Below are 20,220 nucleotides of genomic sequence, written 5' to 3' on the forward strand. Positions count from 1 at the left end.
AATTGATTTATAGATTCAATACAACTCAAATCAAAATCCCAGCAGGACATTTGAATATAGAATGAAGCTGATTCTAAATTTGATACAAAAATGTCAAGACAACTAAAAACATAAAATTGTTTAGTATAATAAGATGTCAAGACTTACTATAATGCCATTTAGGCATTAGGATGGTATTGGTATAAAGATGGGCATATAAATCAGTGGAACTGAATACAGAATCCAGAGATAGATCCACACCTATTTGGTCAATTGATTTTCATGATGATGCCAAAATAATTCAATCAGGAGACAATAATCTTTCAGGCTTTGTTATAAATAGATCATCTGTATGGGAAAAAGAAGTCTGGGCTTTTATAACATACATAAAATTTAACTCAAAATGAACTAAAACCTAAAAATAAGACCTAAAACTGGAAAACATCTAGACGAAAACATAAGAGAAAATCTTTGTAACATTGTATTAGGCAAATATTTAAAAATAGAACAAAAGCATAATCCAGAAAGAAAACAAATGGTAGAATGGATGTCATCAAAATTGTAAACTTTGCTCTTTAGAAGACATGGTTAAAAAGCTAAGCCACAAAGTCAGAGCAAATATCTGCCAAGGAAAATAAAGGACTTGTATTCAGAATACTAAAAAAAAAAAAAAAAAAAAAAAAAAAAAAAAAAACTCTTACAACACAATAATGAGTCAAATAAATTCATAAAACTAGAATTAAAGAGTTGAATAGACAGTTCACAAAAGAAAATGTATGAGTGATCAATTAGTATATGACACGATACTCAACATCACCCAAGAAATAAAAATCTAAAACCCAACAAGATACCCCTAAAATCCACTAGAATGGTAAAAATTTAAAAGATTAATAATGCCAAGTGTTGGTGAGAATGCAGAAAAATTAGAACTTTCATATACTGTTGGCTAGAATTAAAAATGATATAGCCACTTTCTTTTACAGAAATTTATTTCAGAAACACAATTTCCATAAAGCCCTACACTCAATCCACTCTTAGATACACAAGAAAAATGAAAACATATGTCTGTGTAAAGACTTGCAACATTACTTGTAAAAGCCAACAGCTGAAATCAACTCAATGACCATTAACTGGTGGAAGGCTAAACAAATTACAGTTAAGTCTATTCTATGGAATACCACTTAGTAATGTAAAGTAGCAAAATATTGACATGCCAGGTAACATGAAAAAAATCTTAAAAATATAAGAATAAATGAAAGCACTCTAACAGAAAAGACTATGTACTGTAGGACTCAATTTATATGAAGTCTTAGAAAAGGCAAAAGTGTAGTGTTATCAATGAACAGGCCCAGGGTTTCAGTGGGGGATGCTAACTGCAGAGGACACAAGGAAACTCTTAAGGGCTAAAAGTTATAAATGGCTCTATAAAATTTCCAAAATTCATCAAATATTCAAAATGGATGAAATAATTATTATATGTTATTTAAATATCCATAAAGCAGAAAAAATATTTTAAAAAGTAGAAAAATTCTAAATTATCCTATTACTTTCCCATTTTCCAGATGAGATGACTACAATTAAGAAAAAGTATATAATTTACCTAAGACTATACCAAGTAAGTGGCAGAGCCAGAATTCAAAACTATCTTTCACAGCCTATAGTGTCCAAAATTTTACAGCTGCTTCTCCAAAAAAAAAAAAAAAAAAAAAAGCTTATCTTTGTATTTAGGAAGAAGTTAACATGATAAAAGTCTTTCTTTTGTGGGTAAAGGTGGATACATGTTAAAATCATCTTTAGAAAAAGGGAAATTCTACTTTAGCATTAAACAGAAAGGGAAATCTAGGCTCATACTATATCCCTACCGAACTATTAGGTTGCCTTTTTTTTTTTTCCATTTACACTAACTTGTCGCAATGACAGCCTTGTCCTACCTGCTCTTAGCTTTGAATGAAAAACAATTTTATACCACAAGGACACACAAAATCCACCAAGTACTGCAAACCTGAGCTGCCTATTCTTTCATCTCACGAGCTGATCTCTCGGAATGTCATAACACTAGCATATAGATGAACAAAGCAAGAATAGGCAGATTTCAATCCCTTATTATAGTCTCATTTTAATGAATAGTAAAAAAGTATATTATTTATTCAGAGACAGTGTGATATGGTAAAAATAAGCCCTGGAATAAGTGAATTGAAGTTAAAAGATGTAGCTCAGACCCCAGTAACATAAAATATTGCTTAACTTCAGTTTTCTTAGTAAAAGAGGATATTGTGAAGAGAAAATGATGTAAAGTACTCAGTACATAGTAGACACTATCTAGTGAATTTAAATGTAATCATTTCAAAATAGTTCAGTGCTCTCCTAAACAAAAGGAGCACACCCACTTTTGGAGAGTTTCAGAATCAGGGTGTCTGTGAATATGTGTTCTTCATGTTCTACCTCCCTAGAGATTCATGATGCCCTGAGGGAAAGAGTGGCCCTACCCCACTGCTACAGTTGCTTTTTAAGGAATACATTTTGAGGTGGTAGGAGTATGTGACTTTAGAGTCACCAAAACTTGTTTGTGAGTGGAGGTAGGTGAAAAAACTCTGAGGAACAGAGCTGGGTCTATGCTATCCTATAAAGGTTTTCCATAAGAACAGTTATTAGAGAAGGATCTCACAAGACACAAACATCAATATTTTCACTAAAATATCTAAGGAAGGGTTCTGGGTAAAGGTTCTAAGGGTAAAGGTTCTGAATTATCTTATTAGGGACAAAAACAAAAGGGATAGACCAAAGACCTAAGGACAGATGCTAATTTGAGACTTGCGACATTACAATGTTGTCATATTATTATACAGTTTAAGCCATTATGGTAATTACATTGGTGATGATAATAATGATAATAGTAATAAAGGTTACACTGATATTTAGCATTGGCAATGTGCCAGGCACTATTTTAAGTGCCATACCATGCATTAACACATTTAATTCTTAAAACATCTTCAGGAGGTAGATATTGTAATTTGCCCCATTTTACAGATGAGGCACAGAAAAGCTTAGTAGCTTGCCTCACGGTCAGGCAGCTATTAAGGGGAGGGCCCAGGATTTGAATTCAGGCAGTAGGTCTCCAGAATCCTACTCTTAACCAATGTTCCATATTGCCTGATGATGCAGAGATTTTCAAGACTGGAGCCCTGGGCCACATTGTAGGAATAAGAGTAGTGAGGAAAAAGGAAATGAGAGGGAAATAAGGAAAACCTTGAAAACTTCTTGGAGAAGGTGTATATAGTTTGAATCAGTATGTACAGGTATACCTCATTTTATTGTTCTTTGCTTTATGGCACTTCATAGGTAAGGCATGTTTTCCAAATTGAAGGTTTGAGGCAACCCTGGTCAAGCAAGTCTATCAATGTCGTTTTTCAAACAGTATATGCTCACTTTGTTTCTTTGTGTTACCTTTTGGTAATTCTCATAATATTTACAATTCTTTCTTATTATTATGTCTGCTATAGTGATCTGTGATTGGTGATCTTTGTTCGGTGATCTTTGTTGTTACTATTGTAATTGTTTTGGAACACCACAAACCACATCCATATAAGAGAGTAAATACTGCATGTGTTCAGACTGCACCACTGACCTGCTGTTCCCCTGTCTCTCCCTTTCATTGGGCCTCCCTATTCCCTGAGACAACAATATTGGAATTAGGCCAATTAATAACCCTACAATGGCCTCTAAGTGTTTAAGTGAAGCGAAGAGTCACACATCTAGGATTTTCATAGCTAGAGAGGAGAAGTCAATGCCTGGCTTCAACACTTCAAACAATAAGCCGACTCTCTTGGGAGAGGCTAAAGCAGCTGGTGACTTTAAGTTGAAGCCAATGCTCATTTACCATTCTGAGAATCCTAGGGTCCATAAGAATTATGTTAAATTTACTCTGTCTGTGCTCTATAAATGGAAGAACAAAGCCTGGATGACAACACATCTGTTTACAGCATGGCTTACTAAATATTTAAGCCTACTGTTGAGACCTACTACTTAGAAAAAAAAATCCTTTCAAAATATTACTGCTCATTGACAATTCACCAGATCACCCAAGAACGCTGATGAAGATACACATGAAGATTAATGTTGTTTTCATGCCTGCTAGCCAACACTCATTTTGCTGTCCATGGATCAAGTAGTAATTTCAACTTTCAAATCTTATTACTTCAGAAATATATTTCATAAGGCTATCGCCTTCATAAATAATGGTTCCTCAACAAAATCTAGGAAAAACAAATTGAAAAACCTTCTGGATTTACCATTCTAGATGACATTAGAAACATCTGTGATTCATGGGAGGTCAAAATGTCAACATAAATAGGAATTTGGAAGTTGATTCCAACCATCATGGATGATTTTGAGGGGTTCAAGACTTCAGCAGAGAAAATAATTGCAGATAACGGTGGAAACAGTAAGAGAACTACAATTAGCAGTGGAGCCTGAAGATGTAATGGAATTATTGTAGTCTTATGATAAAACTTTAATGGATATGAAGTTGGTCCTTGTGGATGAGCAAAGAAGGTGATTTCTTGAGAAAGCATCTACTCTGGGTGAAAACGATATGAACATTGTTGAAATAACCACACAGGATTTAGAATATTACATAAACTTAGTCGATAAGGCATGTAAGGCTTTGAGAGGATTGAAAGAAGCTCTACCATGGGTAAAATGCTATCAAACAGCATTGCATGCTACAGAGAAATATTTCATGAAAGGAAGAGTCAATTGATGCAGCAAACTTCATGGAAGTCTTATTTTTAGAAACTGCTACAGCTACCTCAATCTTTAACAACCACCATCCTGACCAGTCAGCAGCCAAGACCCTCCACCAAAAAAAGATTATGACTTGCTGAAGGCTTAAAATTATCATTAGCATTTTTGTTTTGTTTGTTTCATGTTTTTTGAGACAGAGTCTTGCTCTATTGACAAGCTGGAGTGCAGTGGCACGATCTCGGCTCATGGCAACCTCTGCCTCCTGGGTTCAAGTGATTCCCCACCTCTGCCTCCTGAGTAGCTGGGACTACATGTGCACACCACTACGCCCAATTAATTTTTTGTACTTTAGTAGAGATGGGGTTTCACTGTGTTGGCCAGGATGAACTCTATTTCCTGACCTTGTGATCCATCTACCTCAACCTCCCAAGATCATAAACATTTTTTAGCAATATAGTAATTTTGAATTAACATATGTACATTGTAGTTTTTTTTGACATAATGCTATTGTACACTTAACAGCATAACAGTATAGTGTAACTTTTTTTTTTAAGAGACAAGGTTTCACTTTGTCACCCAGGCTGGAGTTCAGTGATGCAATCATAGCTCACTGCCACCTCAAATTCCTGGGCTCAAGGGATCCTTATGCCTCAGACTGCCAAGTAGCTGGGAATATAAGGACATGCCTAATTTTTGAAAAAAATCTTTTGTAGAGATGTGGTCAGACCCAACTAATTTAAAAAAAAAAATTTGTAGATATGTGGTCTTGCCATCTTGCCCAGACTGATCTCCAACTCCAAGGTTCAAGCAATCCTCCTGCCTCAGCCTCCTACAGTGCTGGGATTATTGGTGTAAGCCACCAAACCCAGCCAACATAACTTTTATATGCACTGGGAAACCAAAAAATCCATGCAACTCATTTGATTATGAAATCCACTTTATTGTGGTGATCTGGAACACAACCTGCAATGTCCCTGAGGTATGCCTATGTAAGTATATAGTCTCTCCAAACCATAAGCCAATTTTCATCAATATGTATTTGTGATTCTGGTTTTACTTTGTCTACAATAAGAAAAACAAAGCAGAGCATTCAGTATCATGCTATAAGTGATGAGCTTTGTACTCTGACTTCCACACTGCCTAAGAAAAACTCACAAATACTTAAATAATATGTACCTTGAAAGATAAAAATAGTATTTGTGCTGTAACATTAATCTAATTTGAACTTTCTGTAACATTAAAGAATTGTATAAAGTATTTTTGTTTACCTAAAGAGCATGTGGGGGCTGGGCACAGTGGCTCATGCCTGGAATCCTAGCACTTTAGTAGGCTGACGGGGGCAGACTGGCTGAACTCAGGAGTTTGAGACCACCCTGGGCAAGACGGTAAAACTCTGTCTCTACTAAACTACAAAAATTTGGCTGTGCATGGTGGCATGCACCTGCAGTTGCAACTACTCGGGATGCTGAGGCACAAGAACTGCTTGATTCCAGGAGGTGGGGCTGCAGTGAGCCAAGATCACACCACTGTACTCCAGCCTGGGCAACAGAGCAAGACTTTGTCTCCAATAAATTAAGTAAATAAATAAATAAATAGCATGTGGGTTTTAAGATGGTAAGAAACAATGGATAATAAAAAGTCCATTGTTTAGATGTCAAAAGACTAGTCTGAGATAATGGTTCTTCTACTATCTTATTTTTGAGTCAGGAGGTATCAATTTTTTATATATAAATGAGAGAATAATATTTCTACTGTTTACCATAAAGAATCAAGGTGAAAACTATCTAAAAGATATGGAAATTATTTGACAAAATGACTGATATGGTTTGGTTGTGTCCCCAACCCAAATCTCTTCTTGAATTGTAGTTCCTGTAATCCCCATGTGCTGTGGGAGGGACCAGGTGGAGATAATTGAATCATGGGGCCAGTTTCCCTCATCCTGTTCTGGTGATAGTGAATTAATTCTCGGGAGATCTGATGGTTTTATAAGGGGCTTCTCCTACTTGCTTCGCTGGGCACTCATTCTCCTGCCACCCTGTTAAGATGTGCCTTCTGCCATGATTCTAAGTTTCCTGAGGACTCCCCAGCCATGTAAACCTGTGAGTCAATTAAACCTCTTTTCTTTATAAATTACCCAGTCTCAGGTATTTCTTCATAGCAGTGTGAAAACAGACTAACAAAATTACACATATGCAAATATACATACTTCTTCATATTTACTCTAGATACCTACCTGTAAACCAGGATTATTTTTTAAATTTGGGGCTTTGTCATAGTTCTACATACAGAATTGTTTCTAGGAATAAAGAAGCTTAATAATTTACACATTTAATACCTACAATCCAAAAAATAAGTGCTAGATAGTTCCATACTTTACCTCAATTAATCTATACACCAACACTATTCAGTAGGACATAATTTTGCCTCTTTATAGGCTAAAGAAACAGAGCCTCATAAAGATTAAGTCTAAAGAGTTTCTAAAATGACAAATCCAGGATTCAAAAATCAAGTAATTCTGATGCCTTCATTTTTATTATAACTGTTCCAATACATCCTTTATAACAATAAGATCCAATCCATAATCATGTGTCATCATGTCTTCTTAGTATCCTCCAATGTGAAATACTCAGTTCCTCCTTGATCTTCATAACCTTAACCATTTTGGAGATTTCAAGTCAGTTATTTTTGTAGACTGTACCTGAACTTATTTTCCTAATATTGCTTTATGATTCAATTCAGGTAATACATTTTTGTCAGACATATCAACAGAAGCAATGCTGTGCTCTTCTCATTATATCCCATCAGGTACCACATATCGATTTGTCCTATCACTGTTAATGTCACCTGAGTAATATGGTATCTGCCAGGATTTTCCCACTATCTTGTTAGACTTTTTTTTTCTACATTTTCCTAAGTATTGTGTGGGGAGACACTTTGAGACTATGTAAATATATCATTCTTCATCTAACTCTCACCCAACTGTTTTAGCATCCCTTCATGTTTCTTGTCAGAATTCATTATTACTATGATAGCTGCTGTGTGACTTCCTTTCTGTAATTTCGTGTATATTTCTTAGTTGGCTCATATATACATACACATAATATGACATATGGGAAATAGGAAAAATAAGTATATGTGTGTGTGTATGTGTATATTTATATGTATATACACATACACATACATGCACATATACATACATGTGTATTCTTATTTTCTCTCTGTCTCTTACATGTTACCAACCAATCACCTCATCCTGCTGAGCCACTTCCCCACTTGACAAACTTCATTCAATGGGGCCCACTCTGAAAAGCCTCTTTCCTAATAGGGCCTTCAAACCCCACTGGGCCACCACCCAACTAGGGTGCCTTCCACAATTGGGCCTGCCTAATGGCATTTCAACTGAATTAGAAAAGGAGGAGGAAAAGAGGGAAGAAAAGCCCTAATATCTTTTGATTTATGTTCCTACTTCTTATTAATTAGGCACTACTATTTCCTCCCTTTCACTTAACTGGGAGGCAGCATTGTATTGTACAGTAGAAAGATTACAGGTTTTGAAGCCACAGAGACCTAGTTCAAAACTTGGCTCCAAATAACTAGATGATAACCTTAGCTTCCTCATCTGTTAAATGGTGATAAAACTCATATCATTGCATATTTATGAATATTAAAGAAAATGAACATAAAGTGGTTCAGTGTCTGGCAGATAAGGCCATAAACGGTAACTCTTATTAAATTGCTAAAACTTTAAAGGTAAGCACAACAATAAAGGCATGTACATAACTAATCAAACCTAAGTGTTGAGAGCTATGAAGGTAAAATACCAGCAAAGACAACAGAATTTTTGCATTAGATTTTGCATTAGACAACAATTTTGCATTAGATCTTAACACCCAGAAACCTAACTATTGGGCCTTCAGTGTTAGGTTCTGCCAAGAATAGTGGAGAAATGTGTTAAGTGGAAGTAATATAACAAAAAGTGTTGTTTTTTTTTAATTTAAGGATGATCGGAATAGGTGCTTAATAACCAGAATAAAAATTATCTCTTGGCTGGGCACAGTGGCTCACATCTGTAATCCCAGCACTTTGGGAGGTCAAAGCAGGAGGATCACTTGAGGTCTGGAGTTCAAGACCTCCCTGGCCAATATGGTGAAACCCCATCTTTACTAAAAATGCAAAAATGGTGGCAGGTGCCTGTAAACCCAGATACATGGGAGGCAGAGGCAGGAGAATCACTTGAACCTGGTGGGTAGAGGTTGTAGTGAGCCAGGATTGTACCACTACACTCTAGCCTAGTGACAGAGGAAGACTCCACCTCAAAAACAAAAACAAAAACAAAAACAAAAAAACCTTTTTATGCTCAACATATATGAGTGGTGAAGTAGTAAAGGTCATCCTACAGTCCCAAGCAGCATTTGGATTTCTCCATTAGATTTCCATTTTAAAACACTTTCACAATGTATTTCCACATGAAGAATGGAAGTGAAATGAGATAACAGGTATTCAAGTATCTGAGTGCTTAAAAAAGGCGATGAGACAAGCTGCCAGCCCTGAACATTTCCTCTTCCCCAATAAAATATTAATAGAACCACTATATCTTAGAGAGACCAAATACTTTTATGTCACCTGGATATCTTTTAAGAGTCCACAAGAAGTTCTTTAACAAAACGTTTCCTTAAAGGGAAAAGGATAATGGAGTTTGAAATAGTTAAGCATAGTACTGCCATTCTTGCTTTTTAAGTCACTTCCTTCCCCAAGTCCCACTGAATCCCTTCCCCCCAAAAGCAAACTTAAATGAATACTGAAATTTCCTTCTTTTTAGTGTACTTCTCACATTTCTTATCTCTTCCCATCCACATGGAATAAAAATAACTTTGTTCACTTCAGCACTCTGAAAAGCACAGCCAGTTTCAAACTCTGATATTCCAGGTCAGATTTAAATCTTTCAGTTATTCTCCTCTTCCCTAAATTCTGTTATTCAGTGTGAAATTTAAAACTTGCTAATGACTGTACACCAGAAATTCAGCCTGGCATGAAGATGTGAATTACCAAAAACCTCTTCATAACTACTTTGTCATAGCATCTTTTTATGCAAACAACAACTGCTAGTTAACAAACTATAAAAAACAAGCTATCTGTAATAACTTTTATAGGCATTGAAATGTAGTTGTGTACCATTGCCTGGGCCTGCCTTTCAGCAGATTAACAAATACAGTGAATTTAACTTTGTAGATTCTTAACATTTAAAGACAACAGTCTAAAGCAATTTAAAGTATATTCTGCCAATCAGTTATTGAGTTAGACCACCCATAGCCATTTTTTTTACTCCTCATTGTTTGAATAATATGGGAGGAAATTTAGTGTATACTCTCTTCTTCCTGTATTTTCCAGTTAGATTAAGCTGTTGTCTTCACAATTGCCTCCCAGCTGCTGTGACTTGTGAAAACAACAGACCCTGCTCTGTTGTCTGGAGAAAGCCGGGATTGTTATGAGTAACTTTATTGCAGGCACATGAGTGTGTTAAGACTTTAAAACACGCTCAAATGTCATGTGCACACCCAATGACGGGCAAGAATAATTATGAAAAAACAAGAAATCTATGTCTATGAAACTGTGTTGGACAAAATGGGCCATTCATTGTGCTCCCCTGGGAATGCCTGGACTCTGCAGTCAGAAAACAAAAAAGGCACTTTTTTCCTGCCGTAGGCTGAATGCTTAGCTTTGCCATCTGAGCCCTAAGAAAACACGGGCCCCTCTACTGCTGGCGCACCCACGCACACTAAAAAATATTAATGCCTCTCTCTCCTTACTTTTTTCCAGGCATTCCCTCGTGTAGGCTGTAGCCAATATAATGTCAACACAAAGACAAAATAGTTTATCTAACATCAGTCCCCCACAATTTCCCTCTTGTCCTCAGTTAATTGCCCTTCCCCCAACATTAAGGAAAAAAAAAAAAAGATAACCTTTACTCCAGTGGAAAACTTGTCCCTGGCACAGATTTTAACTGCATCAATAATCCCTTCTGTACTTTTACACAGTTTTACCAAATACTGGGAAAGCATGCTCATTTGTCTCCACATTGTTTCTTCTTCATTCAAGACTTCTGAAAGTCATTTTGTTAAAATTTGTCAGCTCCCTCTCAAAAATGCCCCTTCTCAAAGTTAACTATCATGTGTCCTTCTTGCCAATGTGTGCACGTATACTATACAAATGGAATGACAAATAAAACTCCAAATCATTTCAGCCCAAACACATTTTTTAATATATGAATTTCACTGAAAGTTCAAGGTTTTTAAGCTTTACTGCAATTTTCAAGTGCAGTTATTTTATGTTAACATACAGGTAAGTTATTTGCTGATTTTCCTAGATAGATATATTGCACTTTGATGGTCTACTGTACGCTCTACAGTAATTTTCTTGGCAGCTGAACAGGCAGAAAAAATATGCAATAAACAGATTTCCAAAACAGTAAGCTTTTGCCCAGGATCTTTAATCTTGACCCTTTTCAGTACATTCCAGGAAGAAAATATTGGGAGAATATGTGTTTCATTATAAAGTGGAGAAATAGGAGTCTGATAAGTCACTGAAGACCGTAAATTCCCATTTCATCTTCCTTTCTAGAGCTCAGTTCATTGCTCTTTAATTCCTACCCAACAACCACAGACTTCAGAACATGCTAAGGACAAAGTTAGAAAAGGAAAAACACTTCTTTGTTTGTTTTTTAAAAAATTAGCTATAGAATACGTACGTCAATTTCTTTGACTAGACTAAGTATTTTAAAACTCATCAAATTTAAATATGTTCTTCATCTTTAGCTAATGAGCAAATGACTTGGAAAGGCAACAGCTGGAGAAGTGAGATATAAATTTTGTCTGACAATAAAATGTGGTTATCTTTTATTTAGCTAACTGGTGTTAATGACCCAGTAGCAGCCAGTGCCAAAAAGAGGCAATTGTGGGTACGTGTACACATACCAGCAGAAACCAGGTTCTTTTAGTCAACCAACTGGTTGTTTTTACAATACCACTCCCAAAGCAATTGATTTGACTGAATTAAACGATTGAGTTTGAATCTGTGATTAAATTAGGGAGTTTGGAGGCATTTTAGAGATTGAGGCTATCTAGTTACTCAATTTTAGGCCAGTTCACTCATTCTGTAACATAAGTATATTGAGGCTAGAGTTTTGGAAGCAAAGATAATAACTCAAGTTAGTGTCAAAGTCAGTGTATGGATGCTGTCAGAGACATAAAATAACAATATTGATTACAGAAGTGAGTTAGATGTGGCATTAATTACATAGGTAAAAAGGCTAGATTTCTCTAAGTTGGGAAGAACTACTTTTATAAGTAATCACCATTCAGAGCAAATCTTCCAGGCCAAAATGTAAACCCGGAGTTCATTTCAAACATTTTCATACAAATAGACGTGGCCTTATACAAGCAATGCTTGTACAGTGGTATTTTGCAGAGATGCTAGGGGCCAGCTAGCCCACGTGAGACTACTCTGCGGAAGCCACTTCAGAATGAGACAGTCATGAGTAACACTTCCACATCTTTCTCTCAAACATGAAGTTGATTTCAGGAAATTTTCTAGTCCACACAGCCTAAACAAGATTGCTTCCCTCCCCTGGATCCTAAACCCTATAAACAAATGAAACTCACTCACACTGAAGGAAATTTGAGCAAGGAGTCTAGAACAAGTTCTGTCTCTCAGGCTGAAAGATAATGTATGTACAACCTAGCCAGCCATCAGACCAGCCACAAATTTGTTTTAACAATTCAACAACATCACTATTCCTCATTCACCCACTTAGCTTAATTTTCCTAGCATCACTTTCACTGCTGAGGTTGTCTCTATTAAGCCATTTTTTTTGCATCATTAACTTTTAACCAGGCATCGATAGCTTTATTGTTTAAATTGCGTATGACTTTATTTAACGTCAGCATTTCTTCTAGCTCCTGACAAGAAGTCACATTTTATAACTAATTAAATTGATCCCTGGGAAGCAAAAGCCACTAAACGAAATTATTCGTACCCAAGTGTCAATATATTAAATCAAAGGGCTAATGAGTTGGGTCACTGCTTCTTTTATTGGGAGGCTACACGAGAATAAGACTCATATTATCCTCTGTTTTCTGCCTTAACAATCAATTTTATTTAAGCCAAAAGCAGCTAATTAATACTTTTGGATCTTACAGTAAATAATACCTCTTTTATAACATATAAATGGGGAATGGAAAATTTTCCTTGACATATGCAATATATTTTTCACATTTTTAAATGACATTGGGTCACAGAAACATCCAACATGATCTAAAAGGTGTTTTGCAAGCAAATGATTTCGAGAAGTTCTAGGTTTCAATTATTAGCATTATGGGTATAAATCAGGGTGAAAATTTGCTTCTTGGAGCTGACAATAGTGCCTAATGAAAGGGATTAACAAATGACTAAATTTGCCATGTCAGCTTTTCCTATTGCTCTTGCAGCTGCTGAGTAATACTTTGAATGATTTCACTATTTACATTTGGACACTACTTTTAAAACTCATCACCTAATAGTTCATACCATTCCCTGTCTTTGACATAACTTAGCTTCTTTTGACACAATCCCTACAGACACCATTTTTCTGTTGCTATTAATTTCATCACCCCAATTTATTCAGAGAAAATTTAATGTCAAATTATTTGTTCCTGTAAAGTTCACATTTTATTTGAAAGAATTTTACCCCACCATTTATTATTTTAGTATTTGTGAAAGAAAAAAACCCATAAAATCAGGTATGGAATCTCTTACATCTTCAAAAATATAAACAATATGATCTATAAATCATGACTACAGTAAAATTACATTTAAAAACTACGGCAGGCTGAAAAATTCAGTCCTATAAAATTAGGCCTAGTGGCAGTTATCTTCTGACAGTGAAGAAACTACCTCTAGGAAACACTGTACTAAAGTAGAAATTAAAATGAAGGCACAAAGAACACATACATAACCAACTGCAACTGCTAAATTACAAATTCAGGTAATGCCTTAATTTTGGTATGAAAATTTTATTTTGTATATCTGGCAATTAGTCAAAATAACAACAGTTTAAAGATAGCTCTGAAATACTTTGGGTTGAATTAATATTATTTATGACCTAATAAGTTGTCAAAAGTCAATTTTGTCTCTAATACTTAACTTTGTTGATTTACCACCAGGATCAAATACATCATAGGGAACACCACAGATGTTTTCGACAAAAACATGTTCTTTCACCCACACAGTTTGCTTTTTCAAACATCGAATTAGGGTTTCTTTCTTTGTAGACACAGTGGTTCTTTTTTAAAGCAACCTTAAATAGTCACTTTTATCCATTTATAGATGTGTATGCTTTGGAGGTCAAGCATGTGCTGTTGTTTCTTACCACAAATGTTTTCCTTCATTTTTAATGGTCAAAAGTCACAGGCGTGTTTGACCCCACCCACAGACACTCTGTTCAGTATCTGGAGAACCCAAAGTTGGCTGCAGATCACTGAAACCCAGATGCCTACTTCACAAACAAATATAAAGGTATCCCAACACAGACCAGTGGAATTTGACACTGGACTATCAGTAAGTTACAAAACAAAACAAAATACAAATTACTGTTTTCCCTGGAATTTATGCATAATTAAAAGCCAGAAAACACCCTTTACCATTAATACAGACTACTGATCAGAACTACCATGCTAAGATGGTCTTGATAAACACATTATTTTGTTATGTAGTAGTGTTTGAATTAACTGACAGTTATTATATTTCCCTCTACTTCTTAGTTTCATGTTTTTAGACACACACACACACACACACACACACACGCACACACAGAGACTCACATGAATTCTCAAAACAAAGATATCAGAAATTATATATCAGAATTACTTTTCTAAAATTTTTTTGAGATAGAGTGAGACTGAAGGGCAGTGGCATGATCTTGACTCATTGCAACCTCTGCCTCCCAGATTCAAGCGATTCTCATGCCTCAGCCTTCTGAGTAGCTGGGATTATAGGCGTGTGCCACCACACCCACTAATTTTTTTGTATTTTTTAGTAGAGACAGGGTTTACCATGTTGGCCAGGTTGGTCTCAAACTCCTAACCTCAAGTGATCCACCTCTGCTTTGGCATTCCAGAGTGGGGGGATGACAGGCATGAGCCACTGCACCTGGCCTAGAGTTACTTTTTTTAAGGGAAAAACAAAGTCACAGAAGTGGGAAAGGGAAAAATTTTGTCAACTAATAGTTGCCCCAAATTTGTTTGGCAACAGATCATCCTACAAAGCAGTAATGCACAGGGACATACAGAGTAAGTTTTACTAAGCCTATCAAAAAAGGGTTAACTACCTCTAATAGGACTGGTTAAGGCAAATAAATAAAAAAAAAATCTTCCAGTTATCTCCGAAAATACAATAAAAACCCATTCTACTCCCCACTAAGCACAATATGAGCAACTGAACACATAAGACTGAAACCCACTGGGGTCCAACAGAACTCAACCTATCTTTTTGTGTCTCAGATTACAATTGGCAATTATGACCACTGAACTGGTCTCCCTGCCCAAAAACATGCTTAAAACTTCCAGCTGCCACTTTGCCAAAATGACTACAGCACTGAATAGACTAATGAGACAGATATGTGATCCCAAACTCAAGTTTTCCAGGTTACAGGCTATTGATAAAATATTGAGGAAAATCTAAACATTTTTTCAAAAGCCAAAACCACAAAATTCCAAATTGAGATATAATGAAGTTTAACTTCTCTGCAGAGTACCACACAACCTCATTAATTAATCCTAAACCAAGTATATTCTAAGTTCTACTTTTCTGAAAACAAAGTTTGGCATACTACCCATGGCTTTGGGTAATACTGCCCAATAATAAAAAGAAATATAAAAGTGAAGTAAAATTGCAATTTATTCCTCCCAGCTCAAATCATATTCCTATCTTCATTACAGTGGCTGGACACCACCAAAAGCTTTATTATCCCTGTGCAGTATTCTTTTTACCATCCTAAGACTCCTCATTTTAAATTGTATGGAACCTACAGAAATCAGCTATTGATGCTTCTTTCTGCTCTACTGTGCTCTCATTTTGCCTTTTAAGTGACTCCTTTTCAACCCTCAGCTAGATCTTTCCTAATCACTTATATCTGAATTACATTAAGTACAGTGGTCTTCTGAATCCTTCAACCAGTCTAACTGATTTTTTAAGTCACTTAATGTTTACCTAGGAAAAATATGCAATTTTTGTCTTTACCTAAAGACAAAATAAGAATGATAGTAATATACACATCATTTTTTCATGTTTCTATTTCCCCAAGTATAACTTTGTACAAACAGCCACAGACTAGCACACAGGCATCTATCTACCTTGATAAATTTACACCTACCTTGAGTTTGTAACCAGTCATTTCCTGGGCAACCAGTCTTTCAGGGAGTGTTCAAATATTTGTAGTGGAGCAGTTTGGTCTGCACATATTTTAGTTCTTATTCATGCATTCCTCATTTACAAGTTGTGAACCTGGTAAATTTCCGGTTTTAAGACTATCACTGTTTCTTTTCTGTAGGTGGTCCTTGAATTACCCTCTTTGCTTAACTGTGGAGTGTGGGTCAGGCTGACTGTTAGAAAAAAAAAAAAAAAGTTTTATTTTTCTTTTGAAATTATTTCCCAGGCCACTCTGTTTCTATATTCAAATTCCCAACTTGGCAAATTAATCTGAAAGATATATCTGCTCTGAAAGACACATCATATAGTGTTTAGGATCCAGGGCTCTAGATTCTCATAGAAAGAGTCAGTGGAATGTAGTGGTTAAGAGCACAGATTCTAGAGCCAGACTAAGTTTGAATCCCAGGTCTTCCACTTATTAACTGTATGACCTTGGACAAATCATTTAACCTCTCCATGTTTCATTTTTGTGATTTCTAAATGGGAAAAATATTACCTATCTCATAGGGCTATTATAAGTATTCAATGGACGGAGGTATCTAGAGCCTTAGAATAGTGTCTAACATACAGTAAACAGTATGTAAGTGTTTGCTGCTGTTACTTAGATTAGAATCTTGGCTAGGCTACTTATTGTGATGTCTTAGGCAAGTTGTTTAACCTCTCTTAAGCCTCTAGCTTCTCAATGACAAACAGAATAACTGTGTCAATTGAGTAATACAATAATAAGGTCTTCATTACAGTACCTAGTACATAGTGAACCATTAGCTATTAAGTTAACACACACTTAGTGGCGGCCTCGTGTATCTTCCTTTTCCACAACATGCTTCTATTAAAGGCGGACTAGTTCCAAAATCTCTATAGCTTTCCCACTCCATCAAATGCACAGTCTTTATTCTAACCAAAGTTTCCGAATTAATTTCCCTATTCGCTAATAAAAACTCCTCCACCACAGAAGGACATCTTTCAATAGGCTACACACTCCAAGCTCGTTCTCACATCTACACGTTAATATTCACTCTCATGTTGCCCTTCCCTTCTCCCTGAATATCCAAATCCCACCCAGTCTTTAAGACCAAAGTTTCAGAAAGTTCTGTAACATTCTTCCAATCTAGTATGTTTTTTGTTTCTCTGAGTTCTGTTGTGTAAAGAGGACAGTTCCAAAGATTTAGATTCAAATCCTATCTCTGTCACTAAGAAACTGTGTGACCTAGAGCATGTCACTTTGCCCCCTAGTCACAGTTCCCTCAAATACAAAATGATTGGGTTTAAATAGATGATTTCTAAAAGCCCTATCACCACATCATTCTGAGACCTATTGCACTCATATTCACAGTGCAATGCTTATTATAGATGCCTAATAAATGTCTTGTGCTTAAATCTTCCAGAGCAGAACATATATGGAGCTGTCTATGGGTCCTTTTCTCACTGCCTCTCCTTCTCAATCTCTATCACATGTTCTCATTCTTCTATTATCCCACTCTTTATATGTTAGCATTTCCAAAAATTGTGCTCTCTACCCTCTTATCACTCTCTATATTTCTAGGTAAACTCCTTACTATCCATCTGATAATGATTCCTAAATCTATATTTCTAACTCGGATCCCACTTCCAAGTTTCACACCTATGTAACCAACATCTAGTAGGCATATCTACCTGGATAATTCAGCATGTCACAAATAAAACCCTTCATCTCACCCAGACCTGCAAACCTGACCATCATCCTGTATTTATATGATCTGTCCCCCATTACCTCTCTGATCTCACCACATACCACTTTTCCCCTTGCTCTGTCTACTCCATCTTTACTGGCATCTTGGTTGCCCCTAAAACATGTTACAAGCACACTCCCACTTCACATACTTTGCAAATCTGTTCCTTCTCCCTGGAATACTTTTTTTTTTACCCTAATATCCATATCTCCTGCATTCAATTTATTCAAATAATTTCCTCAAAAGGAGGCCTCTATGAGTTCTATAAATGTGTAACACTCATCACTGTATATTCTTATTTATCCTTAACCTATTTTTCTTCATAGAATTTATCACTACATGATATTATTTGTTTACAGTCGCTATCTTCCCAAAGTTTGTCCATTTTGTTCCTTAGTGTATTATCACTGCCCAGCACATAGTATGTGCCTGATAAATATTTGTGAGATTAAACACCTACCCTGTTGAACAGAGGTGTCAACTCTGTCAACCAATGCAGAAAAGTGGGAGTTTGCTTAAATTTCTTCTTCCCTACATCCAATTATTCATGAATTCTATAGATTAATTTCCTCAACATCATGCAAATCCATCTCCTCATCTCTATTCCTACTTCTACTGCCTTAGCCCAGATCTGTCGTTTCTTCCCTTTTGGATTACAATAGTACTTCAAATGTTCTCTTTGACTCTACTTTTAGTCTCCTCAAAACTATTCTCCACATTCTTGTCAGAGTGACCTTTCTGAAAGGCAAATGTCATCCCATTCCGTTGCTTGTATGCTTTAAACTATTGCACTTAATTTTTCATACAAGGTCCTATCTGGTGCATAGCTATACTCTAGCTTCATTTTGCTACACTTGTGTACTTCATTCCAGCCTTAATGAGGAACAAATTTATCTGTAGTTCCCTAACATGTGATGTTCTTCATCTTGATGAATTTCTGTTTAGACTCTTCTTTCTGCCTGGACACCTCTGATCCTGGTTCACATTCCTTCTCCTACTTCAAAATTCAGATTCATATCAAATGTCACTTCTTTGAGCAAGCCTTCCTTACTCCATCAGTTGGGATTAAATGTTATTCCTCTGCATATTATGCAGCCATTAAAAACGATGAGTTCATGTCCTTTGCAGGGACATGGATGAACCTGGAAACCATCATTCTCAGCAAACTGACACAAGAGCAGAAAATCAAACACCGCATGTTCTCACTCATAGGCGGGTGTTGATCAATGAGAACACATGGACACAGGGAGGGGGGCACTACACACTGGGGTCTGTTGGGGGAAATAGGGGAGGGACAGGGGGGTGGGGAGGTGGGAAGAGATAGCATGGGGAGAAATGACAGATACAGGTGAGGGGACGGAAGGCAGAAAACCACACTGCCATGTGTGTACCTATGCAACAATCTTGCATGTTCTTCACATGTACCCCAAAACCTAAAATGCAATTAAAAAAAATGTTCTTCCTCTGCACTTCCATGGCAGTCAGTGAATATAGCTACCATAACAGAACATTATAATATTATAACATTGTTGTCATTTACTACACTGTGAGCTTTCACACACAAGTAATTTGTCTTTCTTCTTTTTTTCTTGGTTTCAGCATAGTACCCAAAAAGTAGTAGAAATTTAGTAAGTAAAATGCATTCAATTCAAAAATTGAGTTAATCTCCATCCTGAAACACATCTCTTCATTCTTGGATACTTTCAATGTATCTAGTCACTATACCACCAGCTCTTCTCAAATCCTCCCTTAGTTCCTTCCAATTTATCTACCTTCTCAAAGCTAGTAGTTCCAAAAGCCATCATACTTTTTTGGGTATGGATTATGTTCTTGTGGCTTTCACAGAGTATGACTCCAAGATATGACTTGTTCTCTTTTGTTCAAAATGAAACTGATGCCAAAATGCAACAAAGAAACAACAATTAGTAAATCTCATTAATAGATTTATTATTCCACATCTCCCAAATGTCAACTTATCTTTATCTAAATTGTAATTTATGTATAAATAATCACATGATAAATGTCCTATTCCTTAGTATTATTGGTAACATGAATGATGACTAAATGTGTATATACATGAATGCGTATGGAGGGAGGCACCCAGACAAAATGAAGAAACTGTACACAAGTCTTCCAGGAATAACGAAAGAGTTCCTCTACCTGCTTGTGGCTTTCCTGGGTTGTTCTTTTAGGAATTCAGAAAAAAGATCTTGGTGAACATAATATGGAAATTGATGTAAAATTTTGTTCTGTGTGAACTGGTTCATTATTAAGACTATGCACTTTTTCTTTTTTCTTTTTTTTTTTTTTGAGGCGGAGTTTCGCTCCT

The 20,220-nt window shown here is 36.1% G+C and overlaps 1 protein-coding gene across 33 annotated transcripts in view; it reads right to left on the reverse strand.

The window, feature by feature from the left end:
* SOX6 (SRY-box transcription factor 6) overlaps positions 1-20,220 on the reverse strand; it is a 785,339-nt gene that overhangs the window by 162,089 nt on the left and 603,030 nt on the right. The gene's annotated exons all lie outside the window — the stretch shown is intronic.

Source organism: Saimiri boliviensis, chromosome 6, assembly GCF_048565385.1.
Source record: "Saimiri boliviensis isolate mSaiBol1 chromosome 6, mSaiBol1.pri, whole genome shotgun sequence".
Lineage (NCBI taxonomy): Eukaryota > Metazoa > Chordata > Mammalia > Primates > Cebidae > Saimiri > Saimiri boliviensis.